The 24,077-nt window shown below is 43.8% G+C and overlaps 1 protein-coding gene across 2 annotated transcripts in view; it reads left to right on the top strand.

Annotated features, from left to right (window-relative positions):
- WTIP (WT1 interacting protein) overlaps positions 1-24,077 on the top strand; it is a 115,408-nt gene that overhangs the window by 7,237 nt on the left and 84,094 nt on the right. The gene's annotated exons all lie outside the window — the stretch shown is intronic.

The following is a 24,077-nucleotide window of genomic DNA, read 5'->3' as shown; positions in this document are numbered from 1 at the left end:
GCTTATGCATCTTCTGGTTTGTACTAATGTTTACCTTCACCATTGTGCACAGGGGAATGTCCTTGATGCAGCCTGACAGTAGGTCAAAATGGCACTGCCAGAATGTGGATAAGTTGTCAGATGCCAAATGAGGAATCATGGGAGTTTGTTAGTTTGATTCCAGCTCCCAGAACTCTTGCAGGTTTTGGCAGGCATCCCACAATACCCCATAAGAAAAATCCTTGAACATAGAGCTGAGCAGTGGAACCTCATACCATGGGCTCTCTGCCCAGAATACCGAGCAAGTCATTCAAACAAGCAGAGAGCTGTGGGGATGCAGTGATAAACAAGGAAAGTACCTTAAGCCGGCATAACAAAGCAGCGTGTGCGCGCTTCAGTTTGATGTAGTTAATTCACAGCGTTTACAGCGAGCATACTGATCTGATGTAATGTCCCTGTCTAGACAAGCCCTAACACTTTTGTGTGTTTTTATTGTCCATGTAGCAGAAACCTGTACACCAATGCCATCTAGTGCATTGTGATGTCTTATTATAACAGGTACATGTTACAGCAATAAGTCCATTCTCTTTAACAAGTATCTATCTTCCTCTACCAATGGACTAGATGGAGCCTGTCAGCTAGTCTACAATATCATTAAGGGGTTTGTGATACTGTAGAAAGAGCCAGGGGAAATCTATGAAATTGTCAAATGCACCAGATTTCATAGACCTTAGGGCTGGAAGGGACCTCAAAGATCATCGAGTCCAGCCCCCTGCCCCAGGGGCAGGAAGTCAGCTAGGGTCAAATGACCCCAGCAAGATAAGCATCCAAGTGTTTCTTGAATGAGTTCAGAGTAGGTGCCTGCACCACATCTGGAGGGAGTCTGTTCCAGGTCCTGGGGTCTCAGACAGTAAAGACATTTTTTTTCTTATGTCCAGCCTAAAATGGTCTTGTAGGAGTTTATGACGTTGGTCCTTGTTTTTCCTTGGAGCGCTCTGGTGAACAGATGTTCTCCCAGATCCTGATGAACAGCCCTTGTGTACTTGTAGGCAACCACCAAGTCCCCCCTGAGCCTGTGCTTTTCCAGACTGAAGAGTCCCATGGCTCTCAGCCTGTCTTTATAAGGCCTTTCTCTTGCCCTCTGATCATACACATGGCTCTTCTCTGGACTCTCTCAAACTTCTTGACACCCTTCTTGAATTGTGGAGACCAGAACTGGATGCAGTACTCCAGCTGCAGCCTCACCAAGGCCGAGTACAGTGGGAGGATGACATCCTGCAACTTACTTGAGAAGCATCCGTAGATGCAAGCCAGGGTTTTGTTTGTCTTACCAGCTGCAACATCACATTGGTGGCTCATGTTCATCATGTGGTCAGTCATGACCCCCAAGTCTCTTTCAGCAGTGGCGCTAGCAAGCGTAGCACTGGCGAGCCTATAAGTATGCTGTGGGGGGGTTTTTCCCCAAGGTGGAGTACGTTGCATTTATCAGTATTGAATGTCATTATCTTTGTGTCCGCCCACTTACTAAGCTCATCCGAGTCAGCCTGGATCACTAGCCTGTCCTCAGGCGTGGACGCTATGCCCCAAAGTTTAGTGTCATTAGCAAACTTAGCCAGTGCGCTTCTGACACCAATGTCCACATCATTGATAAAGATGTTGCAGAGAACTGGTCCAAGGACAGAGCCTTGAGGGATGCCACTGGTCACGGAGTGTCATAATAACTTGCTGCCATTGATCACTAGTCTCTGGGTCTGACCTCAAAGCCAATTTTCCAGCCATCAGACTGGTGTAGCCAAGGCCACAGTTGTCCAACTTTTTCATGAGGAGGTCATGGGACACCAGATCAAAGGCTTTTTTAAAATCCAGGTATATGACTTCAATCTCTTCTCCTTTGTCCAGGTGATACGTCACCTGGCCATAGAAGGAGATGAGATTGGTCAGGCAAGACCTACCCACAACAAACCCATGCTGGCTATTCCTCAGGATGTTGCCCTCAGCCAGCTTATCCAGAAGGGTCTCCTTGATAATTTTCTCGAGAATCTTACCAGGGATTGAGGTCAAGCTGATTGGCCTGTAATTCCCGGGATCTACTTTCCGCACTTTCTTGAAGATGGGTACCACACTGGCCGTCTTCCAGTCTTCAGGTACTTCATGTGAGCGCCACAAATTTTCGAATATTTTACCAGTGGTTGGGCTATGACACCTGCCAGCTCCTAGGGTGTAATCTGTCAGGACCAGCTGACTTGAAGGTGTCCAGCCTCTCAAGGTGATCCTTTACTAGATCAACACCGATGCTGGGTATAAATACGCAGGGCGGTCCCATTGGACTGATGAAAGACTCTATGATATTTACTTTGTAGGTTCTGATAGATTTTAAATTGGATATACTTGATAGATTTTAGTATTGGAATGTATTTGAAATTTAAATGATACCAAGGGATGGATTGATTTTTATTTTTTAAATTTTTTTAAGGGCCCTGGGCAGTACTTGTGTGTGCAGAGTTTTGTGCATCCACTCTTATTTTTCATACATGCTTGCAGTCAGAAAGAAACTGTATGGACCCAAGATGGGGTCAGGTTGAGACTGATAGTGATAATCAGGGTCCGGATGTTACCTGTTTCTTTTGGATGCTCTTTCAGTAAAACTTAGGAAATAAAAGTCTGCCACTGGGTGAAGTGGGGACAATGCTCTTGGTGCCTAGGGCAGTTTTTCTTGTGCTAGAATGTTGCTCTGCAGGTTTTGATTTCCTGAAGCTTTATCCATAAAATAATATACCTCTCCTGTTCCCATCAACAAAGAAGGATAGCACTTGCTACATTTTAATTGCCTTTTAGAGATGAGCCGCACTGTATATTCTGGGATTATTCCTTAATTAATCTGTCCAGGGCATGAAAAATTCATTCATCCTCGATGAGTAGGTTTCCGGGTGAGTTCTGTTAGCTTCTACAGCATCTAAGCATTGCTTTCAAAAAGGGCTTACAGCCCTCACACTTAATAAAGAATCTTTTAAGCAGATATACCTGTTGAGAGTTGCAGTGCCAGTGGGTTCCTCATGGATTTGCAACAGGCTCGGTGCTTCTGTTGGTATGCCTGTGCTGTCACTGAAAGGGACTAGAATCTGGCCCATTGTACAAATCTATGGGTTAGGAAAGCTTCCAGCAGCACCCTCCAGGACCCTGAAGCTGTTTCTGGAAGGCCCCAAAGAGAGCATGGTAGAAGGAGAGAGCCTGGGATAGGAGTGACTGAAGGGCTACCTTAGAAGAGAAAAGGGGTAAGTGTAGGGAGCGAAAAGTAGGACAGAAGTAAACCAGCGAAAAGAGGCAGAGCATTGTAATGCAGGGAAAGAGAGAGGAAGGGCTAGAAGGGTTAAGGGAGAGAAGCTGAAGAGAGAATGGATGTTGAAAACAACACAGGAGAGAGAGGAGGTAAAACCGAGTCAGCTGTGGGATGTTGCTGCAGAAGAGCAGACCTTATTCTGGGCCAGCTGGAGGACTGTTTCCAGTTTTGACATCCTGCTCTATTAAAGATGTAGGCAAAGTGGAAAGAAAGATGCCACAGAAGGGCAAGAAAGTAAGAGGCTAAGGAAATATAACCTAGATCAAAGGCATTGGGTTTATGTAAAAAAGAGGAATGAGGGAGATTATGATACCTGTCTTCCAGTACATAAAAGATGGTTCTTGCATCAAAAGTTGATCAATTGTTTTCCGTGTTGTAGTGGGGAAGGACAAGAAGAACTCAGGTTAATGTATGGCAGGCTGTCCAACAGTGGGGGGAGGGAGGGCACATCTCATGCCACAGACCTCTAGGTTGCAGACTCCATGAGTGCCCCCTCCCAGAGTCCTTCCCCACATCCCCACTCTCCATCCAGCCCCCTCCTGCTGCCTGGCACCAGGAGCAAGGATAGGAAGCAGAAGTGAGAGGAGGGGGGAGGGAGAGCCTGGAGATCCCAGCCACCTTCCCTGGTGGTACAGAGTGCAGCCAGGTAGGAGCATTTAACCCTTTGTGGACTGAAGGTGGCCTGTGGGCATAGAAATTTTGGTTGGGCACTAGGGAAACCTTTCTAGGTCTTGGGAAGGAATTACTAAACCAACCTCCTTATGGAAGTGGTGGATTCTCCTTTGTTGGAGGTTTTTAAGAACTTGTTGGACAAACATTGGCAGGGACACTGTTTCTGAGCATGGGAAGCAGTGGCTCTCAGCCTTGCTAGACTCCAGGCATCCCTTATTAGACTAAAGGCATCATTTCGATAATGCCAGTTCTTAGCTTTCACTCCTTTTTTGATTAAAGAAACTTAATAGAGCAGTTTTTCTATTACAGTGAAGTCAGAAAGATCGCAACAGGGCAGAATGTTTTTAACACTGGACTCCTATTTGAAGTCTCTGGGTTTGTCTTATAAATCACGTTCACGCACCTAACAGTGATGGCATTGTATTGCAACCTGCCGTGGCACCCTGGTTGAGAAACACTGGAATTTTAAAAGAGAGTATTATCATCAATAAAGGATGTTCTTTTAATTGCAAGGAGCTTAGCACTGTCAGGGAATAGAAGGCCATATGACAAGTACTTTTTGCCCAGCAAAGTGGATGTTGGGTGAATCTTTCAGCCCCTGGTGTATTTCTATGAACTTACTTGGTAGTGAATAAATCCCAGCAAGGTGTTACTGAGAGGTGATGGTCCTGTGGCAAGCGCTGAAGCAAGATGCTGGAGATGTGTGCCATCTCTTGAGCCCTGCTACTGCCTTTCTGTGTGATCTTGGGAATATCATTTCTGTTGCCATAGTTTCCGATCTGTAAAGTAGGGATAAGTCTCTACTTTCCAAGACCATGGGGGCACTCGCTATGCTGGTGTTTATGAAACACTCTGAGACTGCAGGGATAAACACCCTAGAAAAGCTATACAAAAAGTGTTTTATTTTCTTTAAGCCATGTGCATACTGGCATGAAAACGTAACTGGTTTGGGAATGGACTCAGTGCCTGCACACCCTGCTCCATGACAGCAGCCAGATTCAATCTATTGGTCAGTAAGTCATTAAAATCATGCTAGAGTCAGAACTCTGTTCAAGCTCAGTGCTTTTGTGTCCCCCCCCCCCCCCACACAGGTCTCACCAGGATCCTTTTACTAACTTCCAGTATATTTCTCTATACTTGGAGTACGTGTTGTGCAGATACTGAGAGTGCCAATCACTTCTATACCAGTTGTGCATTTTACCAGTGCTCATGTGGACATGGTTCTGATCCTGTGATTGGCTCAGTATTATGGACTGGGACTAGCATTTTATGAACATGCAAGCTACCATCCTGCAGTCAGTCTTGGTTTAGTTCTTAGGACTTACAGCCGCCCTCCATTATGACCTGACAGTTACTATGGTTTGGAAAATTTACCAGCATACATGCCTCTCTGAACACCAAAGCTGATTTTTTTTTTTAAGCCATAGGCTGATGCAGGCCATATGACAAGGGAGTGAGGAGATGAGCTATATCATTCTATATATTTGAAATAGAGACTGTCCTCTGCTTGTTGGGCTGCCCAGGCTTATAAATGTTGAATAACAGTCCATGCTTCAGAGTGCTGTGGTCTGAAGCATATTAAGCTTTCTGTCATTGGTAATCCTCGAGCCACAAGGTCTTTTCTGTCAAACACCGAGCAGTTTGAGGCTGGTTTATTCCTAGGATGCAATCTCAAGTTTGAAACTAGGGTTATATTATATTCCTATAGACAAAGCCAGTGAAATTCCCAGCAGTCATTTCAGACTCCTTAAAAATCATCAGAAATCCCCCTCTCAAAGGCTCAAGAAAACATCCCCCAGTGAGACTTGGAGGGAAGAATTATGTTCCATGTGACTTGAGCTCTTATTAGATAGCTTGGAGCCTGGCCCTCATAGATTCATAGGGGTACATTGCCCACTGTAGTGTTAAATCACCCATCAGAGATCATGCTGAAGTAAGCAATTTTTGGACCATTTTGACAGGACTAGGTAGGATTAGCCCTCAGCCAGAGGGTCACCATCATATATGGGCTCCATTTCATGAGACCAAATCTGATCCAGTGTAATACAAAATCTTTAAATAGTATGTTTCAGAAACAAAAGCTAATGCTTATAAATGATCCACCTTAAAAATACAGTGTGCCCCCTCATTGGTTCCATGAGAGCAGGTAACATACAAGCTCTATATCCAATTTGTGCTTCTGTCATTAATGCCAGGAAAATAAATCCTAGGGAACAAACAGCCATATTGATTTCAAATGCTATTTAAAAAAATCAAGGTTGCCAAATAATCCAACTGACAGGTTTGGCTGGGAAAGATGTTTTCATGTTCAAGTTTCTAGCAGGGTTGTGCAAAACAATGGAAAGAAAATAAAATTGTGATAGCAATGAGCCAAAGTATAGGGTTATTTTATGAGTAAAGAGTGTGCTCTATGCTTGGCATAGTCCATTGTACATCCCAAAAGGTACGAAAGGGCAGAACTTGACAAGGTTTTTTTTTTAACTGCATCGAAGGTACTGCCTTATTTTTCTTCCCCCTTCCTCACCTTCCCTGGAAGAACGCGACCAGGGTGAGTCCTTCACGAAGCACTGCAGCGTGGTGTGTAAGTTGTGTTCATTTCCTAGGAAATGTATACTGTTGTTTCTGTGCTGGGGCAAGGTTCTGGCTGTTTTAGAGGGTCACCCTTGCCTATGAATTCATGCTGTTTCACAAAATAGTGGGCTGCTTTACCATGCACTTTGTACTCCCAGGCTGCCTGCTCTTTTCTTCCAGAGAAAGTTGTTAGCATTCCTTTAGCTCATGTTCTCGCATTCCACATCTGAGGAGAATGCAGGATGGCTCTACCAGAGTAGATTTTTTTTTCAATAAACTGTAGTTATATTCTTTCAGAGCACATATGTTTTGTTTTATAGCGTTTAATGATGCAACAATTCTGCCTTCTGAATTAGATGGGTCCAATACAGTTTCTTCATTCGTGGCCTAAGAAAAAGAATGCTCTTTAAGCTGATATGGTGCTGTATTTGACTCATGCTGGACGTGGAGAAAACACATATGTACCTTTATGATGAGAATGGGTAATAAATTATACAGAGCAAAACTGAAACAACATAAACGAAAAATCCACCAAAATGTTTGGCGACTCTAAGGTTTATGAGCCACTTAAAAAGACACTTGCTGTTCATTTAAGAGCAATGCACTTAACTGCCTGAAACATTCAAGTTCTGACAGGAAATTGATACCTAAGACCTGTGTGATGTGGCATCTCTTGAAAGTATTCCAAGGGCGTGATCAGCTCCTGTTCAAGTAGGTAGCAAAAATCCTGTTAACTTCACTGGGAGTAGGATCTTGAATGTGGCAAACAGACCTCTGTGAGGACTAGGCTTTTAAAGGGATTTGCATAGTGCCCATCTCATCAAATGTGTGAGCTACCCAAACGTTATGCAAAACAAATTTCATATTTTGGCCAGAAGAGGTTGTACAGTCACCCAGTCTGGGAGATGGAAACAATACCGTGTCATTTGCCTTACTATTGCAAATAAACAGCACAGTTCAGAATCAGAATTTTCAGGATCATTTAAGAGCAGGAAAGTATGGAAAGATGTTTCATGGTATTCTAATAATGAATATATCTGAGAAGACTGCAATCCATTTGTAGGCTATTCATTAAAAGAGTAAGAGCTTAAAATTAAATATAATACTAGCTGTGAATTATACATTCACCTATATTAGTAATGCATATTTTCTCCAAAATCCCCTGGACAAATTTTCTTATGGCTGTCTTTATCCTTCATTTCTAGCCATGGCTATTTTATTGTATTCTTTGCCTATTTGTCTTCTAAATCTTTTTTTTTTTCTCTCATAAGAAAAAATCTGTCTTTGTTTGATTTTTGCAGTGGAATCATGCAGCCATATTTTCATTTTGAGCTATAGAATAAAAGTATATTTTTATGTTCATAACTTTGCACCCAGGATGAATATTGGATGTAAAAAAACATTAGGCATTGTTTGGAAATAGTAATTGCAGCATGGCTGGAGAAGAGTTCTAGGGTGAACACCCACCCTCTTTTAATATTAAATTCTCTTGGTGTCTGTTTCTACCCTTCAGCTGATGTTCTTACTGCAGCACACATTGTCCTTTTCTGTTAACCTGAGCTTAGTTTGTTTTTAAGTTTTGATCGACACAACTTGGCAGTGTCTTGCTGATCAGAGGAACTGTGGGACACCCGCATAATAGAGCATTCATTGCCATAATGATTTGCAGAGGAGCAAGTACTGCATCTCTTCCTACTGGAAAATTTCACTTCTGCTGAAACCCAATCCCATACTTCTTTGGAATGATTCTGTCAAATTGCTAATGTCACAAGTTATGTGCTCCAGCAACTTTTAGAAAAGACCTCTATGACTCATCAGAAAAAAAAAAAGCCATCAGTGTGGTTTCAGTTAGCGTTCAACGAGAACTACTGTATTTATTTTTATTCTTAAAGAGCCTCAACTTGATAAATATCTCTTGGCTATTTGAAACATTTTCTATAATGAATTATGGATGCAGGTAGAACCAAGTTATCTCATTAGTTTTTGTCAGCCCTGAGCACCAAATCAGTGGCTACAAACACATGAACAGGTACCATTTGATTGCTGTGATCAGTGATATTTTTATCTGGGCCATAGAGTTGGAACAAAATTATCAAACGGTGTCTAGGTCTGAGGAGGACTTAGGATCATAACATCGTAGGAAAGGGCTAGAAGGGACCTCGTGATGTCGTCATCGTCGTCATCATCATCATCAGTGAGACCCGCTGATCAAGGCAAGATCATCCCTGACTAGACCATCCGAGCCAAGTCTGTCCAACCTGCTCTTGAAAATTTCCAAGGATGAAGATTCCATAATTTATTTAGGAAGCCTGTTTCAGTACTTGATCACCCTTCATCAGAAAGTTCCTCCTCATCTTCAACCTATATTTCTCCTAGTTACACCACTGTCTACATTTGATTGGTGAATTTTTCATATTGAACACCACAAAAATTCTCCTTTTTAATATGCTTAGTAGGAAAAAGACAGCAAAATAAAGAAAGCAAAAATATTCATGTGGATTTGGACGGTTTTACAGTGATTTGATTGATTCATTAGGATCATGTTTCTTGTAGTCTGTGAAGACCCAGTGATCTCTCCAAACCTGAGGATTACCCAGCCTTTCAATCTAGAGCTGTTGTTTGAACCTTCTCCTTTGTGGCAAATCTACTGCTTCTCAGAGACAAAGCACAGCACTCTGACACCATTAGTAGAACAAGGCTCGTGGACCTAAGGGTTTGACTGCGAAGGTACTGCAGCATTCTCTTCCCCGTCATTATTGCATGACCTGTGAGACAATGTACTTGGGCTTTGGAATTGGGGAAACATTTTGACGTTTATCTTGCTGGGATCCTTTGACCCTAGCTGACTTCCTGCCCTTTGGGCAGGTGGCTAGACCCGATGATCTTATGAGGTCCCTTCCAGCCCTGATGTTTATGAAATCATGATACCTTTTGTGGATTTTGGTCTCCAGTACCAAAAGGAGCAGCAGTAAGTAGCACGAGGAGACCTGAACTCTGAGTAGCCATAACACTGTGCCAGAAAATTTTGGGGTTGGATTTTAGTACAAGAACAATTACATCTGTGAATGCTCAGTAATTCGAGACCTGCTGGCATATAAAGAAAATCTGTGCATGCACGTACGCTGCATTTCTACTTGCAAAGCCAGTCCTCCCATATGCAGAACCTCAGTTTCAGGCATGTACCTAGGGTTTCCACATGCAGATGGAAGGGAAAGTAGATGAAGTGTTTGTGTATAGTGCTGTCTTATCTGCAAATTTGGGTCAAAATGTTTACTCGTAAAGGCTTCCAGGACATGCAGTGACATTGGTTTTTGCCAACTGAAGTGTGTTTTGCAGCCTTGTCGGTGTTTTTGAAATGGGGACCTTTGAGGAGAAAAATAGGGCCTGTGGGTAAAGTTCTACACTTACTTTATACTGGTGAAGTCAGTGTGGTTGCATTTGTGTAGCTAAGACCAAAATTAATCCCAGCACCTTTTAAATCAGGTTTAGATTGAGATCTCTGTCAAGAAGGTATTTGGGGAAAACACTAAGTTAAAAAAAAAAAAAAAGCCTGGATTGTCCTTGCTGAACTGGGGCAGTAGGGATTTATGCTGGTATCTTGGGCCTCCACACAGGAAAGTCAGTGGAAACCTTGCCCTTGACTTCAGTGGTACATATTTTTTCTCCTGTTGTGGAATTCCTACTACAATCCCTTTGCATAGTAGTAAATATCCTCCCTGTGTATGTAATTAGAAAAGAGCAAACAAGATGAACTGATTTAGAGAAGCTGAGCAATATGTCGTAGACTTTCTTATTGTCTTTGGATCCTGCCCAAAGAAACGCTGCTTACTTCTCTTGACCATTTGCTCATTAGTAACCAGCTTTGCCATTGACTTTGACAGGACCAGGGTTAGACGCCCCAGTTTATATGGAACCTGTCTGATCCGATCCGATTGTTGTTTTCCCCCCCCTCCCAAAGTGAATACCAGTTTTTACCAAATGGATTCAAATGTAAAGAAGCAAAAGCATGTTATGAGTCTAGGCAAATCTACTGAGCTGCATAAAACTGCTGCTTTATTCCACCAGGCAGTCAGGAAGAGCCACACTTGACTGAATATTGATAAATCTGCTTCTTTTAGAAAATGTTTATCCTTGAGCTGTTGCAGTTGACGTGTTGTTAATCTTTTGTGGGTTGCGCAATCCTCAGGTGTAGAGTAGGGAAGTAGCTAATTGCTGGGATGCTAAGGAAGAGTTTTAATGAATGTCAAACACTCCTATAACTTTTTTGCCAGGCAGTTATATGAAAATTCACTGTAATTGGTGTGCTGCCTGGTCGTTAATCAGAGCCATGCTTTCCAGATTTAAACACTTGATAGAAAACAGTGCTATACAACAGTCAAGTGTATTTATGTTCCAAATTTGGAGCTGGTCTGAGAAATGAGCATTTTTTTCCCTACAACATGCAAGTACACGTTTGTTGATATTCTTAGAAGGTGAAGCATGTTTGTTGCATCTAGTCTTAACAGATAATGACAAAGTTCTCAGTTTCAGCACTGTAAATCAGGAAAAACCTTCAGTTAAATCAGTGGACTTACTAGTGTAACTCCAGTAAAACTAGTATAAGATGAGGATCAGGTATAATATATTTAGCTTTAGTGGCCTATCTGGGGAAAAAACTCCTGAAAGTTTTCATTTTCTTCAATGACTTTGAATTGTGGTACAGCAGACTTTGTGCTGCGTTTTACTGGGTCTAGAACAGAGGTCGCACGGCACGTGAGGCCATTTTGCTCAGCGTGCCCCGGCTCTGGGAAGCGACAGAGCCTGGCTGCAGCCAGGAGGCTGCAAACAGCTGTGCTGGGCTCTGGAGCCCTAGCATCAGCTCTGTACTGGTGCGTGCACCTGCGCATTGGAGCGGCCAGCGAGGAAGGGGCCTGAGGCAGTGCAGCCCCGATCTTTCCCCAGCTCCCAGCACAGAGCTGGTGACCAGGCTCCAGAGCCCAGTGCAGCTGTTTGTAGCCAGCCTGGGCTCTGGGCAGCTTCGGCAAGCAGCGGGCAGGCTGCAAACAGCAGTGCCAGGCTCCACAGCTCTGGCAGCAGCTCCATGCTGACGGTGACTGCACGTGCACCTTGGGACAGGCTGCGCTGCCCCACTGTCTGCCCCAAGGTGCACGTGCAGTCGCTGCCAGCATGGAGCTGATGCTGGAGCTGTGGAGCCCGGTGCAGCTGTTTGCAGCCTGCCTGCTGCTTGCTGCAGCTGCTCAGAGCCCAGGCTGGCTACAAACAGCTGTACCGGGCTCATCACCTCCGTGGCAGGGGAGAGACGGGGGCTGTGCTGTCTCGGGCCCCTCCCCCCTGGCCACTGCAGCACGTGGGTGCACACACTGGTACAGAGCTGATACCAGGGCTTCAGAGCCTGGCAGCTGTTTGCAGCCTCCCAGCTGCAGCCGGCCCCAGCTCTGGGTAGCTGCTGCCAGTTGGGAGCCTGGGCTGCTGCCAGCAGGCAGCTGGGATGCTGCAAGCCCTGCTGGGAGCGGCCCGGGCTCCAGCAGCTACCCAGAGCTGGGGTAGCTAGCTGCTGACAGCAACAGAGCCCGGGCTGGGGGGCAATGGGCAGCAGGGCTGGGGGGCAGGGAATTTGGGTGGGGGGCTAGAGGCACAAGCAGGGCATCCTGCCATGTGCCCCCTGCCCTCATTTTGTTTTTCTGGCATGCCAGCACTCCGGCACCTTCCAAGGTAGGCATTGCGGTGTTTTTCAGCCCTCTGGCCAAAAAACGTTGCCTACCCCTGCTCTAGAACACACTCGATATTATAGAGGACTGTTCATAACTCTTAATGGAAAAAAAATGTCACAAAAGAGATCAGAAATAGTATAATTATTTTAAGTAGATAATCAGTTGTCTTCTATGATTTTACCCAAAGCAGGTAAGGATTGCTGTCACAATGAACAGGCCCAGAACTCAAACTAATCTAAAAGAGTATTGAAATAATCCTGATGGAGGTGCAATCAGTCAAAAATGCCAGGTACTTCCTTGGATCTGTGATGAGCAAGCTGGTTTCTTTGCAGTCAGTCAGTATACCCATCTATACCAAAAGTAGTTTCACGCAGCCAGCTCACTTCATGATGAGCAGACAGTTTTACTGGGATGTGTTAGGAACCTGCAAGTAGTTAATGTATTTTAAAAATGTGTTTGTTAATATGCTTAAATTTTTTAAGAGAAAGAGAGGAGAGTGCCAGTTTCACAGCCCAGAAGCATGGCAGCCTCAGTTTTGTTCTTGTTTTAATGGGCAAATAATATTTCTTTATATTGGCATGTCCATGTGCTCTTCAGGACCATTCAGAAATAACGGGAAACCTGTGATAGAGTAGACATCTTTCATGCTTTGTATGCTTCTCCATTCCTTCTCTGCAGGAACCATCTGTGTGTGGGAGAGAATCCATCCTTGTTTATAGTCGTTGGCCTCTCGGCTGCGATGGCCAACATGGGCATTGTCGTGATGTGAACGTCAGAGTTTGCAAATTAATGTTACACAATTCAGCCACCAACCAGTAACAGCTTGGAGGAATGAGCCTGCATTCTTCTCGTACCCCCAAATCCCAGTGATAATACTTCAAAAGAGGTGCTGGGTGAGCAAGAACTGCAGAATCAGGACTAGGCATTTCAACCAAGGGTTTAGTAAGGAAAAGTTACCCAGAATCATCCTATCTTCCATCATACGGAAGTTTAGTTACGTTACTCTGCTGTGAAGAGTAACATTTTCCTCTCAGCCAGGGCAGCCTCCCTTTAACGGGCGGAGCATCAAGCACAGTATATTTTTATCTGGGCACATTTTTATTATGCCCAGTCATTCTCAGAAACACTTTTCTTTAATCCGAACACCGCCTCTGTATTTTACTAGATGATATATGATGTGTTTGGAGTTTTTGCAGCAGCACTTCAGGGAATTGTAGTTTTACTGTGGACATTTTGAAGTGCTGGATACAAATTTCATGTAAGTGGTGCTAAAAATAAGGTCCCAGATCAGAGATTAAGATTTTGAAAAAGGAGAGAAATCAACAATTAAGCAATTATGATATGTTTAATGGAAACACAGATGTTCATATTAGTCATACTTAGGAAGGTTCCCACTTTGCTCTATGGTCTGTTTAACAGGGTAGATTCTGTTCTGTTAGAAAACAAAATCTATATATAATGCCAGCTAAAAAAAAACCCTTGGTTTGGAGATTTCTGGATTAATCTGGGATAATTTTTTCTTACTTTTTATTAAACAGCAAGAGATTAGGGATTTAAGTAAAGCATCCTTCAGATTATTTCATCTTCTTTTCTGCCTTACCTGTATACTGTCTTGGTGTTTGGTACACACTTTCCTACATGTATCCACTATGGATCAGTGGTATAAAGGTTCAGGTACCAAGCTCCAGGTATAAAGTCTGAAATGGTTCAGGTATATAAAGTCTCTGTGCTTCACATAAAAGCTTTGCAAAGATCTGTCTAAGAAATTGGTATCTTGGCAGATAAATATTAATTTCCTAAATGTTACTGCATAAATAACAAAGAACAGATTGATATCATATAAACAAGAATTCTAATGCATTAATAAATTCTCCTGACTTCTCTACTGATGTGGAGCTGGCTTTCAGTGTTCAGTTTCCCACCCATTCCTCTCTTTCACCAGAGATCAGTCTATAGACGGGGCATTTGAATCCTAAGACGACTCTCCATTCAGAAATCCAGTATCCCACTGATTCACGGGTGCTCCCTTTAGTGCATTTTCATGTGGTGCAGACGGAGTCTTTTGCCAGTGTAAATTAGCATGCTACAGCTCCATGGTGATTTAAGTTACAGAAGAGACATGCAAACACCTGCTTTTCCCTCATGTCCTCCCTGGGGCCTTTTTGGTCGCTAACTTTTCACTAAAGATGTGGGGGTGGGGGCAGGGGTCACATACTTTCTAGCTTGTCAGCTGAGCTTATTGCACCCATCAGGAACTGCACATTCCCCGCTGGATCAGGGATTCCCGGCAGTCCCAGCCCTTGCTAAATAAATCCGAGGGCTTTACCATGCCAAATGCATAGGGGCTCGCTTTGCTTGGCCAGCAGACAGAATTGCTGAAGGCAGTGTTTGTTTCTGAAATGTTGAGAGAGAATGATGAATATGAACAGTCAGGGAATGCTGCAGTGTGAGGAATATATTGCCCAGACTGAAAAAACTCAACAGGGTGGTTTGGCACCAGCCAGTGCAACCCCTAAAAATGTCATTGCCTGATTCAGAAAGAAAAAATCCAGAACTTGACATATCTAGTGGTGTTTGGGGCTCTTGGATTTGCTGGCATCACTGGGCAGGGCAGGGTAAGCCCGGGTCATTCCTTGCTGCTCCTTTTTTGTTAACCATCCACTCAAGCTTTTCTGGAAGAGGTGCAGGCCTGGAGTGGGGGTGGCCTTAGTGGTCAAGGGAGTTAGTGCAGCTCTGAGGTTTCAGAGGCCGCAGAGTGTCTCCCTTCCCGCTTCCACCGTGTGTGGGGGGAGCGTTCTGTCCTGCCAGACCACAACTGCACCAGACAATTTGGTCGGTTAGGAGTGGGGTGGGAGCAGGGGGTTACCATGCTCTCCTTTAAAAGGGCCTTTCAGAATATGCCAACCATGTTATATTTTGAGGAAAATCCTAAAGCCAAGCCCTAAGACTTTTCCTGACCTCACCTGCATTCCTTAAGGGACCTCAGTTGGTGAGGAACTGGGATAGAAAGAGGTGATCTCCAGATGCTAATTTACATTTGTTCACAAAGAAAATAGTTCGAAGATGCCCTGAATCACAGGTTAGCAAAGGAGTCCCCCTGCCAGCCATGCGTGTGCACAGCTTCCCTTCCCCGCAGTCTCTCCTTAACATGCTGCAGAGTCTTCACTTTGCTTCCTCAATGGGGCTGTGATAGGAATGAAGTAAGCAGGGGGAGGCAGGGAGGTAATGGCATTACAACAATCTGTCTGTACCAATGGCTTCCAATTCAGCCCCGCTCAACTTGTGCTATGGTCACCCCAGCCTGGGCTGTTTCCATGTAGTTTATTGCTATGGCTTATGGGGAAAAAAAATGGATCCTACATGTGAATCCCTTAAGGCCAAAACCTGAAGTCCTTACTTGGGCAAAATTTCTATTGAACTGACTAGGAATTTTGCCTGATTAAAGACTGATTTGACCCATGTACCGATACATCAGGGAAGGGGGTTGGACCTGATGATCTGTTTAGGTCCCTTCTGACCCTAAGCACTATGATACTATGATCCATCATCAGAGAAAGGGGGGATTTTTAGCATTAAACAGGAAAGAGAGTTTGTTCTGTCCTGACAGAGTGCTGCACTAATTAAAAGTACTTCACCTAGAGCCTTTTCATCTCCCAGTGTGGTAGATGAGCACAACAGACCCATGGGATAAGTGAGTGAATGTCCCAATTTTGCAGATGTAGGGGAACTGAAAACCTCCAGTCAGCCCCAGAACAGAAGGGGAGTTAAAAGACTCTCCTGCTCAGCCCTATGGGTTTCACTTTTCTCTCACTAATTTCTTCTTGTGCCCCTGTATCAGTGACCCTGGCAAAAACTGAGCCAAATCCTGTCCTGAGGCACCTGAATCAATGGGAGCAGCACTGCTGTAACTGACGACAGCATCTCGCGCAAAGCTGGGAATGAGCAGCGTGCATTAAAACTAGATTGGACCTGGATCCACAAATGTCAGGGGAGGGTGGCCAAAACCATTGAGGCGCACTCTGCAGATTCTTGACTGCCTCCCACTGTCCACATCACATGGGTTCTTCACTTTGCACAAACAGAGATGTTCTGTGCTCCATCCCATGAATTCTTGCCTTCCTAGCCTCTCTCTTTTTTCTTCTCCAGCTCCCTCAGGCAGGTCAGGATACTCAGCTGGTATAAATTGGCATATTTCCATCCAAGTCAATGGAATGAGTTTGCTTTCCACCAGCTGAAGATGTGGACAGTAATTCTTTAAGGATTCTCTCCTACGCTGGATGAGGATCTAATCCCCATTATCCTGTCCTAATTGCTTTTTTGAATACTTTCAGGTAGGTATTCTGCTTTATCATCACTTCTTCCACTTTTGTCTTGTGCTTTTCACTCAGGCAGCTGTAGTGCAGGTTTCCGTATTCACTGATCTACAGAAACGCTCCTAGGACATATGTCCCCTCTTATGCAAATTAGGTAGGTGCACTGTTCCCCAAGGTTGCACCTAATTTTCTTGCAACTCATTTAATGCTAGGCAAGACAAAGCCCTCAACAGTACAGTAAGCAATTCTTCAGAAACCTTTGCGCAGGCACATTTCCAAGAATATCTAAGTTATGTGTCCACCTCTGACTGGGCGGGCTCTCAAGAGCATGTTTGACACATGTGGTTAGGGCATTTTTAACTTAAAAAGTCTTCTAAATCAATGTGCGAAATTAAAAGTGTGATCAGAATCGGACTCAAGCTGAGCAAAGAGATCTGAGCAGGGTCCAAAGGATCTAAGGGGAGGAAGTAGCCTTCACAGTAGCATTGAAATGTTGTCTTGGCATCACTTGTTTGTGTAGATCTTATGTCAGGAGATCTATAGCTGATGCAAGGCCCACTGAAAACACATGTGGACAGAATGAAGCATCAGCTTATCTGAAATTGACTGAGCCAGACCTACAGTATTATTTGGTGGGTGAATACTCCAAAGTGCTCCTCATCCCTGTTACTCACCCTCACTGGTTTGTATTTGGGGCAATTTTCCTTCACCATCTCCAGTCCACTAACACAGGAGTGTCAAGCTCACCTGGGACCTTTGGCTGAGTCCAGACTGCAGAGCACCTTCCAGGCCACATCCAACTTGAGGGGCATGAGTGCTGCTGCACTGACCACCACAACAGCAGTGTGGGGTTCAGAGGCAGTGGATGCTCAGGATCCAGCTGGATCAGGGGATGTGCAGGGTCCCATGGCAATGGGAGCATGGGCAGTGCAGGATTCAGCAGGGACAGGGCAGTGCATGGTCCTGTGGTGGTGGGTGCACAGGTGATATGGGGTCCAGTGGAGGCGGTATGAGGTGCAGTGGCAGGAGCGCAGGGTCTACTGTGAATGCTGTGGACACAGGGTCTAACAGGGGTGAGGATGTACAGGGTCTAGTGGGGGCGGAGGTGGCAGGATTGTGGGGTCCAGCCATACTCAATGGGGCTAAAGCGACCAACTTCTGGTGCCCTCTGGTAGCTTGCTGGCTCAGAGAGAGAGGCTGCATAGGCTGAATTTAGCCCACTGAACCATGTGTCCCCACTGCACTAAGAACTTCATAGCTGAGGCTTTTGTTCTGGTTTTCCTATAACAATCTGCTTTTGCTTTTGGGGAACATCATGGTACAAATGCTACATCCAGCCCCTTTCAAAAACTTTTTTTTCAGAGAAAACTGCATGCTACCTTGTTCTCAGAAGTTTGTCAACAGTACCCAGTTAAAGGTACAGCTTAAACAGTTGCTGTCATGTAGTTTAGGCTCCACACTATCTTTTACCAGTGTATATTTAAAAAAGGGGTTGTGCAGTCTAATCCAAATTCCAGTGAAGCCAAGAATAGTCTTTCCTCCAGCCTGAGCAGGCTTTGGATCAGGTCCAGGTCTTGACGATTACAGCACCAAGAGTCTGAGAACCAGGAATCCTGGCTCTTATTTCTTTTCTGTGCCATTATTCTGTGTGACTGAGGTTGGTCACTTGCAGTTCCCCATCAATGAAGTGAAGATTATGATAAAAACTAGAAACATGGGTGCTCTGACAGCAAGTGGTATAGAAACACCTCTAATACAAACTGTATCTACCCAAGTTAAGAGGCTTGACCACTTAGTCCTTGATATATTAGAGGTTCCCCCCACCCCCCTGAAGGAAGGTTCTAGTGAGTGGAAAGTCCTGGTTTAATTAGTATTAACAGCTCCATAGTGGAATAACCTCAGCTCATCTTGGGTACAGAATGAATTCTCTGACCTATCGCTTCGTTCAGTAACATTGCTCCTTAGAAACAAACAAAAATAAAATAATGGCCATCTCCCAACAGTGTTTAATGGACCCACAAACAGATTGTTTATTGAATTTTTCAGGACATGCAGTTTGAGACTCCACTAAGGATTTGGGTTGGGAGAACAGTAGAAGCATTGTCTCCAGATCTGAATCGGAATATATCATCTCCAAGGTCAGAAGTAACAGCTTTCGTCATAAACGACCTCATGTACGCTTTCATGCCATGGCTCAGGGCTGGGACATTCATGCTCAGATTACAAAACAAAAAAAATTAGGTTTAGATTCTGCTTCAGAGCTGAATGGGCAGTGTAGGTATATGCTGGGTTCTGCACTGTGCAGGTGATCCTAAATAGGAATTAAGCTACTTTGTATTTAGGGCGTATCTTTTTCCCCAGGAGATCCCAAAATGTATTCTGTGCTTGTCAGCACAGACCTTCTGGATGTCTTTACGTGCACTGTGGAGGTGGGGTGGGGGAAGGTGCTTTAATTAAAGCTGCTCTTGGGAACCACTCTAATTAAAGCGCCTGCAATGTCTCGTATATTCAGTATCCTGCATTTCAAAACGGTAGCAGGGGTGCTGTAACTAAAGCTTATTTGATTAGCTGCAGTTAAAGTGCCCCTACTACCATTTTTAAGTGTGGGGACTCTGAGTACACAAGACATCCAGGCTGCTGGAACATGCTGCTTAGTAATTGCAGCAGGCATCCCAAATGTCTACAAGCATCCAAGGACAATGGATAGAGCTTAACGTGGACCGTGTGGGAGGAGAATCTTCAACAAAGGACCCCAGCTCTTATGAAGCATGTCCTGGGATTTGAAATGTACTCCAGGAATCTCTATTCAGGGCCTAAGCTGAAGGGCTTTTCTCACTCTTAGCGCATGGATCTCAGTCAATCTGATGTAGCAGGTATAGGACCAAATTGTCTGTGCCAGGATTTGAACCCGCTGTAGAAGAGGAACCCAACTATTTCATAGGTGTGACTCAAACTACCTAGCTACACTTGATAGAGATAGGTAATGCACCTTTTTATTTGAGTTTGCACCTGGAGAAGTTGGGGAATGGGATGCATTCAGCAGGAAGTAGTCAACAGTATGGTGTTGACTAGTCATCAGCCAGACCAGCAACAACTACATCTTGACTCTATTGCTTGGATGATGAAAGTGTGGTGTTCTACTAGACACCAGCAAACTTGGATCTACCCTTTCTACTGATCAATTGTTTTTCTTATCCTGCCTGAAGAGATCTCTGTGTCTCTGTCTAGGATTCTAGACAATCAGAGATGACTGTGTGCTTGGTACTAGATTGAAACAGCCTCTAGTTAATGGGGAGCAAACAATTATCTGCTGTATGAAATGGACAAACAGCTTCTTCCCAGAAAAGGCAGTATCTTCAATATCACACACCCTAAAGGAGAAAAGAAGGGAGGACATGTAGGCACAAATTCAGTAAACACTCTCTGTATGTTACTTTTAACTGGTACAGAAACAAGACAGCACTGTTTTCTTTATCGATTCACTAAAAGCTTCCTTTATTTCCATTGATATCATTATGGAAGAGACAAGTCACATAGAGGCAACTGCTCTCATAATTACCATAACAAAATTGCCAAGTCTTCCAGAAGGCTTAAGCAGAGCATTCTCTGTTAGAAAGGAAAGAAGGGGCTTTTGCACATGTATGTCAGAGCAAAGCAAATGAGCATAAAGATTCAAAAATGATATTATTTGAAATTGATGGAAATATCACATGTAGTTTGGGCTATAGTGAGTTACATGATTAGGACCAAAATCCTAACTGATGTGATGCTATATGTGATGATTGTGATTATTTAGATTAACTTTTTACTTTGGGGTGAATTTCATTCTAGTTTAAGGTTTCAGGTCTTCCTTTTACCATGAAATAAGTGCAGTTTAGGCTAACATCCCACCCTCTGTCCACTTGGAGTCCATGTCTAGGGAGTGAGAGGATCCAGTGTCCATCTCCATTTCCAGTCAGTCCTTGGCCTGTCTCTGCTGACTGTGCTCACAGGGGTTCCAGAAGTTGTTGGTTGTGGTCATCTGGTTATTTCACTACTAAGAAATGAGCTGACAGCACTGATCTGACCTCCCAGAGGAGTTTGTGAGGAATGGAGGTTGACAACACCACCAAACAAGCTCTTCATCACAGATCCTACAGTCTGCCCACCTACCACACCATCAGTGGGCCTTGCTGAATAGGTTCCGGACAGGGCAAGGTCCATACACAGCCAGCCTCCACCGTTGGGGTCTTTGCACCAACCCAGACTGTAACCATGGCAAAACGCACAGCATGGCACATATCATTGATGACTTCCTGCTAACTAAGTTCAGTGGTTACAGGAACTGAACCTGGCCACTGAGGTTGCTATCACATAGCTCAGTGATTATTACATGCGGATGTGACTGCTGCCCTGAGATGGATATGAATCAGTGACTTAATGATAATTATTGTATTGTCCACTTAAACTTCACCTTTCATATGCAACTTCCAACTGACTCTATACAGGTGGCTGAATACTGTAACTTCCCTTTTATATGTATAGACACTGAGGTGGAAAAGGTTCTCTCTCCTTATCAGTCCTCTGCCATTCCTCTATTTTAATTTTAAAATAAAGCAGATAAACATTTCTCAAACTGTTCCCTCTTTTTCAGGGATTTGCCTGCTGTTGAGAATTGCACTGAGATGCAAAGTTCAAGGGGTGATGTAAAATGGAATGAATTCTCCTTTTAGCTGCTATGAACAGTGACCCCTCATATCAATGAAGTGTTGACTCTATAACGGTAGTAGGATTATGCATTTGTGTTCTTTTTTTCCCCAAGCCCTCCAAGTCATAAGTTAACTAACATTTCACTACTCTGTGTAACTTTTCAAAACAGCAAAGGGTAATTTTAGCAAAAAATGAATACAATCACATCTGTTTGGAGGAGCTATTCACTAGAACCAGCCAAAAGGAAGGTTATCTTTACAGTTACTCTTTTCTGGTCCTCTCACTCTTTCCCTAGTTTTGCAATTTTGAGTTTGCTTTTTGTTGCTTCCAGAAATGGCTTAAATAAATAACAGTTTCCTCCACTCTGTATAAACAGTATTTTTGAAAAAGCCCTGCTACAGTTTTAGCTCCTCTGCTTTCCACCCAGTGGGTGGGTCCAAGGAATTAGTCACCAAAGTGGACCACCTCCGGGCTGGTTGCTTGATGTTTCATCTCTAGGTTACCAGTGTGGAGTCTAAGTTGCAGAATTCAACTGGACAGTAGGCTTCTTTATCCCTTGTCAGTAAGAGCAGAGCGACCAAGAACAGAGAGGGTCAGTGGAGACTCAGCCCACTGACTTCTAGATTTGATCCTTGAAGATCACCAGGGAGGTGCACTGGCAACAGTGCTACAAGATGGCTGATGTACTGTCTGTATGTTTGGTCTCTGCTTTGTGGAGAAAGGACATCAGTCCTTTTGAGGCTTGCTTGTCCAGCATAAGCACTACGTTCAGTTAAAAGACTGTATTTCTAAAGAGAAATCCTTTCTCCCCTACAGCAAATAGGCATCAGTGTTAGCTGTGAAATCCACAGCTAACACTGTTTTTCTTTCACTGTTTCTCTCCCTGTGCCAAACTGTTAGTTCATGACACATGTTCTTTAATAGGAACAGCTTAGCACTTGTGATAAATGCATGAAGGTTGCAGAAGTTACTGGCCAAGGTTTTGGCTGCAGACGCAACAGGTCACTTTCAAAGCTGGACCCAGACCCATTACATGCAGTGTCTCCTCATTCACAAGTCTCCCGCATATAATCCAGTTTACCATGTGTGTTGGCTCCCCATCCAAGCCTGATCCAGGAAGGGTACATGTCTTTTTACAGCTTGATCTAGTGTGCCTATACAGTTGTCTCTCCATGCTAATTTGAGATTTTGGTGGCACAGTAGGCAGTGGTGCATTCTTTGCACACAACTTTGTGTCTGGGGATTTGCCAGTATTTTACACACACTTTGCTCTCATTGTGCACTGGTGTAAGTTGCAACACCATGGGGAAGGCAAGAGAAAATCAAGGTACCAAACCCTTGATCATGGAGTTTTTGTTGAAAGCAAGAAGACTCAGCCTTCCCTTGGAGGCTGAGCAGTGCTTCCAGCCAGAGCTGACTCAGCAAGCAAGGAAGAGCTAAAGCAGAATCTGTCTCCCTCCACAGCAACGCAGAACATCAGGCTGTCCCCCTAGTGAAACTTTTATCATGAGCACAAGGCTGATATAAAGAAACAACAAATACAGCTTATCTTTCTTGGGTCTCAGTTCAACAACCGCAGCAGCAACAATGAAACACGTGGGAATCAGCCTGAGTTTATGGAAGCCATTTCCATTCTTTGGAAACTCGTTGCATGTGTTTTTTGTAGAGCTGGACCCGTAGGAAGGAAATGATCCAGTGCATATAGCAATTTATGTTATTGTTTCTCAGGAGAAAAAAGAAAAATTAGTATATCCTGTTTACTTATTGCTAGTGCTATATTTGACTAGTATCCCATGGGCTTTCCTCTTGCTAGATCAGGGTAGGGTTTTTTATGGTCTGATCCAAAAAATGTCTTCAATTCTGCTTAAACCAATGAGATAGAAGGAGACTCAGCACCCAAGTAGTGCTGGGCATGTCACAGGATTGGGCTATAAAACTCCAGAAAAATGGTTTCATTTACAGTAAGGAGCCCTGAAGTTCAGGGGGGAAATGGGGTTTGCATCAAGGCATTTCTTTTAGCAGGAAAACCTTTTGGGAGTTATACTTGGTGGAACTCGGTATCGACAAAATGACTCCCTGAATTTGTCCTGCAAGACAGAATTCAATATTTCTTGTGTTCATCCTCACAGTCTTTACACATCAGCCGGAGCCCATTAGGTTCTTTGAAGTTTCTTGGTACTTCATGCATTTCTTTTTCTTGTCTATCGTACATATGTACAAACTTTTATATAAACTTACCCTATTTATATTTCTGTAAATTTTTAAAAAGCCCACACGTAAAACTGCAGAGTATTGGCAAGCCACTGAGTCTAGCACCTTTGCAGTGTAGGTGTCAGAATTACATGCCAGCTGTAGATATGTAACTCTTGAGTAGTAGTTAGGGAATGAGCTGTTTAATTTATAACCAAAAATGGTTACGTAAGACATGCCTTTTTCAGAATGTCATGCTCATTCTGGAAATAGACCATTATCTAAGAAAATAGAAAAGTGCACCTGGAAACTTTTAGGCTAGACTCCTGGTTTAATCATGAACCCATTTAAAAATATGTCAAGTAAGGCAGCTGTAATAGATGACCTTTTCTGCCACACATTAAAATGATGACTCATACACAAAATGACAGAGGAGCATAATGAAACGTCTCCTCAGCTTGAAGACTCTGAGGTTGATATTCTTGGATCTCTGACTTGCCTTGTAGTTCAAGACCCCTGATGCTGTATCACTAGATTGTTAGTACTTGTGTATCTTTTTCCTATCTGTTGTTTCACAGATTTTCTACACGGTGAAAAGTGAATGCATCTTTCTTT

The sequence above is a fragment of the Alligator mississippiensis genome, chromosome 10 (genome assembly GCF_030867095.1).
Source record: "Alligator mississippiensis isolate rAllMis1 chromosome 10, rAllMis1, whole genome shotgun sequence".
NCBI lineage: Eukaryota > Metazoa > Chordata > Crocodylia > Alligatoridae > Alligator > Alligator mississippiensis.
Note: the sequence above shows the minus strand (reverse complement) of the source record. Positions and strands in the feature narration are given on the sequence as shown.